The 8,445-nt window shown below is 41.1% G+C and overlaps 1 long non-coding RNA gene across 2 annotated transcripts in view; it reads left to right on the top strand.

The window, feature by feature from the left end:
- The first annotated feature begins 534 nt into the window (after positions 1–534).
- The window catches only part of LOC148395023 (uncharacterized), a 39,992-nt gene continuing 32,081 nt past the window's right edge, over positions 535–8,445 (top strand). For both annotated transcript variants that reach the window (XR_015859474.1, XR_015859473.1), the window contains exons 1-2: positions 535–1,029; positions 3,153–3,232. This is a non-coding gene — a long non-coding RNA (uncharacterized LOC148395023). The remainder of the gene's footprint in view (positions 1,030–3,152; positions 3,233–8,445) is intronic.

The raw sequence follows: 8,445 nt of genomic DNA, 5'->3' as shown, positions 1-8,445 counted from the left end.
TACCTACCTACCTACCTACCTACCTACCTACCTACCTACCTACCTACCTACCTACCTACCTACCTACCTACCTACCTACCTACCTACCTCTCTCTCCCTCTCTCTCTTTCGATCTAATGCAAAACTTGGTTTACTAATCAACAGCTATAAGTCAAAGATGAGACTACTTTATATTGTATTTAATGTATATTGCATCTGGTTCACTCAAGTGAACCGACACCATTCTGGAAGCAGACCACCATTGATCTCCAGCTAACAACTAAGTATGAATGATTGTGTCTATTCACACTGTGTTATCATCAACAACAAAAGGATAAGGACAAGACATTGATATATTAAGATGCGGTTACCATGTATGTCACATTTCTATCAAATTACTATTCTATCAAGTACTTTTTCTTATTGCGCTCCTGTGCAAACAAGGCTTTTATTCTGTAGGCACCCACAGGAAGTGGTGCTCTGTTTGCCCCTTCATTTCCTTTGTCTGCTTGTGCTCATGGCCATGGCTCCTGTGTTGCTTTGTGTAGCTAGACTTGTTCAGCAGCACCAATAAATGTGCCCAGAGAGGAGACTTGAGAAAGCACCTAAGAGCATTGTTTAGTTTGCAGTTCAAAAAGCCATTTTCTTGACTTGCACGCCTCAACACAGGTCCTGCTGCATCATCAGTAGCTGAATGTGAAGTAAAGTGCTTTATAAGTAAAAGACCATTACCATTTGTAATACGCAGGGATGGTATTGAGATTTGACAAGGTTATGGTTGAGCTGATGTTGAGTTTAAACAAACATCATGCCAGTTGTGTTTAAGATGCTTTTAGATACAGGTTTACCACCAAAGCAGGCCTTCATCCTGTGTGGAATGTGACTGTCGATAACAGGTGCCCTATTCTTTGATTACTGCGCTGGTCATTATGTCCTGTCATCATTTCCTCTCGTCCATTCATCATATTGACGTTTCTGGTACCTCGTGGGATTCATGGAGTGCTGACAGACTGAAAACATACTGCTCGGATTGGAATTTACGAGCAAAGGGTATGTAGTCACCGGATATGTATGTTTTTCCACTTCACCATGTCTCAGTGAATATCGTGTGTGTGTGTGTTTGCGCGTGCGCGTGTGTGTTGAGGTGTGATCCAAGAGATCATTGTCTGTGGGTCCAGACGGCACCGACTCAGGTTCTCAGTGTGGCTTCACTAATCTGCCATAATTATGTCTCACAGCCAGCTCACTCCCAGTCATGCACATACAACATGGTCTCTCTCTCGCTCTCTACAGCCTTCCCTCCCTCCCTCTCTCTGTCTGTGAGTTGTGGCTGCTTTGGGCGGCTAGCTTTGTGTCCGTGTGTGTGTGTGTGTGTGTGTGTGCGTGTGTGCGTGCGTGCGTGCGTGCGTGCGTGCGTGTGTGTGTGCATGTGTGCATGTGTGCATGGGCAACATTGTATCATGCAAGTGACCTTGCCAAAAGAATACTTCCCCCCACACCTCCAGGGTGGAAGACACGAGTCAAAAATACCTTGTGTGAGTCAACGTATAGTCGAACGTGTCCAGCGTAAGAGCCATGCACGCGCCCATCGCACGCCACTTCCCTTGTCCCGCCTCTGTGACGCACATTTTTCTTGTTGTTTATCAGTCGTTGTGCCTCAGGCTGTATGGTGACTCACAGGCAATGTGGACTTCCTAATTCCAGACTACCTGACTGAGTTCACGGGAGTGCCACTTATACCGAACACAATATTGCAAAACCTATAAAGATGATCATGTTGCATTACATTAATTGATTGACAGAGAAGTGCCGTTGCTTATGATGGAGAGTGGAAAATAAGTTTGTTAATAAATCATACAAGTTACTTTTATCCATCTATCTGTTTTGTTTTTTCTTTAGTAGTTGTACTCATAGAGGGAGTACGCCCTCGATTTGTCACTGGTCAATCACAGGGCACATACAGCCAAAAAGGCATTCATATTCATAACTATGGACGGATTACAGGATTTAATAATTTAAAATGCAAAAGAAATACTTTATGCAAACACGGGGAGAACGGGTGTCCCAGATTGAAACCCAGGTAAGTTTGTAAATAAAACAAAAAAAGACTCGCCCACATTCTTATGAACTATTGTTCCTTTAAACTTTTAATGTCAACCACAACGATATGTGCTATAAACCCAACCCATGTGTCCCATTTGACGAGTACAGAGCCTAAAAATAGTCAACTCAATTATATTTGCATAATGTTCTCTTAGTACATGTGTGAGAGACTTCCCAGGCAACATAACCAAGCCAGAAGTGTCGGTCATTGTTGTGGTCTGTGCTCATTCATATTGCAGCGATGTGCAAGTGAACTCTGTTTAACCCCATGACGGCATTCATATATTCAAAAGGCTGCTCGGTCTCACCGAGCAAACCTGTTCCTTCTGCTCTTTGGATGCTTTAACTTGACTGACATTTTGCGTGTGTGTGTTTGGGTGTGCGTGTTAGAAGTCAACGCCAACGAGCTCATTAAACTGTTAATATCGCTCTCTTCCTCTTTACCAAACCTCCCAAAGATATTGCATGCTTGCTGGTTGAACACACACAGAGGCACACTCAGCCACACACAAAGCCTCATAAAGCTTTTTGGACTAAATGCGTGCCTGACTGCTTGCTTTAACGCACTCACTAAAAAACACACACGCACACACACATACACGGCTGCAGCACAGCACTCTTATTTAAACTGATGTGAGTGCTGTCACGACATCCGACTAGTCCTATTTGTTCCTCAGAAGCCTTGGCGTGAGAGAGCAGGGTCACCCCACTGGCTCTCATGCAAATTCATTCAGTGCACACACACACACACGCACGCACACGCACGCACACACGTAATAGTCCAGCAGATAAGCAAAAAGACAGAGAAAGACAGACAGGCAGTCATGCAGGCAGGAAGGCAGCCGTGTAGAGAGTCATGAAACCTGTCAGCAGTCAGGCAAATTGAGCAAACCAATCGGGTCAGACATGAAAATACATTTTCATAAAGTGTATAAATCAACAAATCTGACCACAAGTCTTGATTGTCTCACGTGGCAGCATGTGGCAACTTGCGCTAAAATATTACTGTAATCACTATGCAGCTTTCAGTGAACCGTGCACGCCAATAATTGTCTTGTGCTTATTGGCAGGTTGGGTAAATGTTCAGCCAGTGATGATCGGCCCAAGTCCAGCTTGCTCTGACAATATGACCAGATCGGTATGTCGGTAGGTAAGTTACTTACTTGTAGACTTCTTTTGCTCTTCGTTCATAGGTGTTCCAAAAATAGTTATGTCAGCACAGGACAATGGCTACATTTGTCTCATTGTGTTGTGAAATAGAATATCCCTCGAGACCACTCCAACTATTTTTCTGAAGTGGATAATGTTTCTAGATCAGAAAAGCATGCACTTGTATGAATCAGTATCGGTCTGTGGGAGGAACAACGTTGTTGATCACTGAGCTAGGCGATGCCATATTGCGCAATAAAATTGTTTTCTGTACAGAGCATGGCAGCAAATTTTGGAGTGGATTATTTCCTATGATGATAAAAAAAATATTTCGGATTATGAAAAATATATTCCACAAGCTTGTTGAAGATGAAAACACAGAAGGGTCTGATGTGTAGCTTGCTGAACACTATGGAGGATTTAAACACAATGCCGAGTATAAAAGTAAAAAAGAAAACATTTTTGTTTGAATTTTGAACTGCACATCCTTCAGGGCATTCACATTTTTCGTCTCAGCTGTATTCCGAGGTCTTGCATCTTGAAATACATTGGCTTTGTATCTTTGATGGTTTTTGTTTTTGAAAACAAATGTTGAATTTGAATTTCAAATTGTTTGACCAGTGAGCTGGTCGACTTTTGAATAGCCCACGTTTGATCAGTACATAATTTGACACAATTTTAAAGCTGGGATTTATTTGTAGCAAAGAAGTCAATGCATTTGGTAATTTTTGTTGTGCCAAAACACTATAAAGCCTACCCCTAAGAAGATTGCTGATTATGACATTCTGTAATATTTAATACAAAACAAAAACACATCTGTTGTCCACTAGAAAATCACAGATGGGTTGAGGCAGTTTCATTGATGATGATTAAACATTTGGGAGATTTATTGTAGATTGGCTTTTGGTTCAATTGTGGCTTATGTATAAACCTTCAGTATTTATTGTTTGGCAGCGACACGCTAAACGACACTCTACTTTAAAAAAATAATATTGATATATAATGTCATTCAAATTGTCTATCCATCTATTCTGTATACTGCTTCTCTTGTTCGGTCACATTGGGAGAGGGATTGTCTGAGTTCACACAGGGTGAAACACCCTGGAGCTACCAGGCAATCCCAGGTCGATATTGAAGGTTCAGTATGCTAACTGCTACACATGGCCTCCTTCAACAAATATGTACAGTTGAAAGCCCCTGAGGTCACCCAATCTGGAATTTCTAACAAAACTTGAGAGAAAATGTACCTCTGAATGACATCATGCGTTACGCCTCACAAGTGTGCATTTGTATTACCCGTGGACTTTGCTTTTTTTTCATTTGAGATAAAAGCTGGACCAGCCTCAACAAGGGATGTTGAGCTACAACTCAAATACTGTTAAACTGTAAAGAAAAGTATAGAAAAGACAATTTTTAGATTTTTATATACTTCTCTGACAATTTACAATGTGTAACTTAAAACATTGCCTATACAGTTAATCAACTTTTGATGGTGTTTTAAATTTGACCCTGCATTGGTCAGTTTCCATTTTTTTCCTATGGGAAAAATAGTTTTGAATTACAAACAAGTTCCAAACCAGCTTGTGTTTGACCTCATGGGTTATATAAATTGTGGAACAGCAAGGATGAAAGCAGACCGCAAGAGCTCTGCTGAGTTGCTGGTTAAACACAATCAAGTACAAAAACACAATGACACAATGTAACAGGAAAGTCACTGTGTCATAGACAATGACGCAAAGTTGTATTTGGATCTCTGACAATGAGGGAGTTTTTAAAATAAATGTGCAGTAAAGTCAGTAAAATTGTGAGTGGGGTTGCAGTTAATTTTGAATTTGCAGGTTTGAAGTACTTCAGGAGTCTGAGAGAGAACTGATCCCACTACATACTATAATTTGATGATATCAACCTGTGCGGTTGGCCATCTGATTTGTCCCACATACTGTCGCCTAGCCCCAGCACAAATATGTCAAGCGTGATAATATTAGGCATTTCATGCCAAAAAAAAAGAATTAGAATTGTGGGTCATATTCACCCCCCCATCATAAATCCATGCATGCACACATAGACACAGACACTTTTCCCTGTCACCCCCTCCTCCTCCTAAACTCCCCTCCCTAACACACACACACACACACACACACGCACACGCACACGCACGCACACATGCTTCATTATACACTTGCCCACATAGCGTGCCGGAAACAGACTCAATAGATGCCAAGTCCCTGCAGGCACAGTGCCCCTAAAACACTGGATGCACCTTCCCTAAATTAGGTTAATTTGTTTTTGAGACTGCTCAAAACAAAACACTGTCAAATATTTGTCATCTTAAAATTCTTCTTATCAAAATATAGAATTCAAATAAACATTGATGAGCTAAATAGAAATAATGGTAACACTAATGGAAGATATGCACCAGGGCACGCCAGACAACATTTAGTTAGAATAAACTAAAAAGATTTTTTTTTTGTACAAAATGGATACAGGATCCATTTTTAATGCCTTATAAAACTACAGTAGCTTCTGTGTGTAACTCCTTGTGTGCCCTTGCTGCAGGGGCATTTGATGTTATTACAGTTTCCAAAGGGCCAAGAGAAACATAGAGAAAAAGAGTTCAAAGTTGTCCCCTTTAACCCTCTTTACCGTGGCAGGGTGTGAGGTTTGATTGCTGTCTGCCTGACTGCAGCATTTCGCCCCCTCAGTCACATTCAGCAGTCCCTTCCTCCTGCGGGTGAAGATAAACAAGCACGGAAGGTAGGCTAGACTTGAGTGTGTGTGTGTGTGCAACATGCATCCCAGTCTGCACGATTCATTGGCGGCTCCATAAATAGCATGACATGCAACCCGAATGAAATCATTTCAAATCGCTCGCTCTTTCCCTTCTCTCGCTCTTCTGTTACAAAAGGTGACATTAACCCAGATTTGGACACAGGTTTGTGTTGGTCAGCCACAAAGAATTGAGGGCATTGATATCACAGCAAAAGGCAGTAAAAAAAAAAAAATCTGTCTGAAGACATTTGTAGTTCGTCTAATACCATGAGATGATTGGCCCTCTAAAAGCCCCCGCAGGAATGTCTGGCCGTAATTCCACATTACTTCTGAGACAATACATTAAATGCACACGACCCAAACAGTGCATGTAGTGAGCAGCACATGCAAGCATAATCGGCAGATCTCAACAAATGGGATTGGAGCTGCTTCTAATGTAGTTATCCATGACTATTTAAATAATTAAGATAAATCATAAAACTTAGATGTACACGACTGTATTTTGAAATCTGTATGCTAACTATCCATTTTGATTGTACTATAGGGTACAATAATTTATTACTGAAAGATGTAGGATATTTGAAATTTGATAATCCCTCATGCTCATTCATAAATGATTGATTTGACAAGTAATTCCATATGGATGGTCCCAGCGTGTGCATGTTTGTGCTGAATGTTCTCATTCATGTTCATCGTGAAGTAATTTCATTGACGACCAATTTTTAAAAAAGGTATTTCCATAAAAGAGGCATCAAAATCAGAATCAGCTTTATTTGTCAAGTTTGTGCATGCCAAACAAGGAATTTGACTCCCGTTGATCTCAGTCTCTCTACAACAATCAAGTGACTAACAATATTCAGGTGACTAACAACATTGAAGTGGCAAAACAGGATATTTACACTTTGTGTCAACACTTTTTTTTTTTTTTTTTGCCCAAACTAATTTGTGTCCTGAAGCTGTTGCATCCAAATTCAGTTTGTTCCGCACAGGTTATTCTGTTGCGCTCACACTCTATGGTGCGCCTTTGTGTGCTACCCTGTCACGACTCGGGCATGCGGCCCATGCAGAATAGATGAATTCATAAACAGCTTGCCATCTCTCACATTAGAGTGATTAATAGTTCAATCAGGGCTAAAACGGACAAAAATGTCACGGGGGGATAGTTGTCATGCAAAATCAGGCTTTTTATATCTACGTCCATCTAAAGGGATAGGCCTGCTTAACGTTGTCACAGAGCGTTACTAATTTATCTGTGCTGTGTGAGCCGCTGATTGAGGATCTCTGTTCTACTGTTTAAATGTAGAGCCCGGAGACAGTAGGGGGGCATTCGAGCTATTAGTGTGCGTGAGCATGAAGCCTGCTTTTTGATTGGGCTGACTTTGTGTGTGAGTGCAAAAGCCACGTGTGTTTACATGACAAACTTTTTAATTCAAATAAAACCTTGCCGTGTCTGCGAGATGTCTTAGTCTTATTATCTCTGTGTGCTTGTCTCCTGCGTGTCCTCTCACTCCATTTCCCTCTGATGGCCTGAGAGGGCATTTCATGTCTGGCATGCAGCCGCGCACGGAGGACCATCTGATAGGAGTGACCGCTGGCCCCAAGTTAGCCAGAGGTCTTTAATGTGGGGTCAAGTGTTGGCTTGGCGTGATGCTTTCCCTTCACTAATGGTGAGCTGATAGATAAATGCCCTGAAAGCGTGCACAGACACATACCAAACAGAAGCTGGGTTAGGCTTGTATTACTGCTCTTCTCACACAATCCTCCTGCATTCGCTTCCACATTTTCTGACTGATGCAGTATAACATCTTCAACCTATACAATGCAGGCGATTAACTGAGTAAACACTATTTGGCAAAGTCATTACAGTATGGCTGCTCGTCAGAGGAAATCACCATCATGTACAGTCTATAGGCTTAATACCATAAGCTTGACTGATTAATCTATCGAACAGTGTGTCCATCAAATAGGTTTAATATGGTGCACATCACGCTAAGGGATTTAGCTTTACATTAACCTCCGAGGATAAGAGCTATTAATCAGTTAACACCCACCTTAAATCCTGAAAAGTTTACTTGATATTTTGAGCTAATAGGGCGGAGGACACGGCATCTAAAGACTCCAATCCTAGGATGTGAGTGTACAGCTTCAAAGGTCAAACGCGTTTGTTTAGATTTCATAACAATTATTTTCTACAGGAAATAATAGAACTAAAAAAAGTCTTCAACTGTCACCATCATAATACCTTTAATAAAGTCCAGGCAATGTTTTAAGTAACACTCTTTCATACCGTTGTAATATTAATACTTTCTTAATACTTGATGACAGTTAACAAAGGTACAATGAGCTTTTTGTCTCATTTTTATGATTTCTTTCCGCCCCCCAATGACACAAAAGTTAAAGGTTAATCACAACAAAGCTACAAAACAGTCTGATAATAGTGACTAT

Source organism: Syngnathus floridae, chromosome 7 (assembly GCF_059516105.1).
Source record: "Syngnathus floridae isolate MCC-2025c chromosome 7, RoL_Sflo_1.0, whole genome shotgun sequence".
In the NCBI taxonomy this organism is placed as follows: Eukaryota; Metazoa; Chordata; class Actinopteri; order Syngnathiformes; family Syngnathidae; genus Syngnathus; species Syngnathus floridae.
This window is presented reverse-complemented; position numbering and strand designations above follow the sequence as displayed.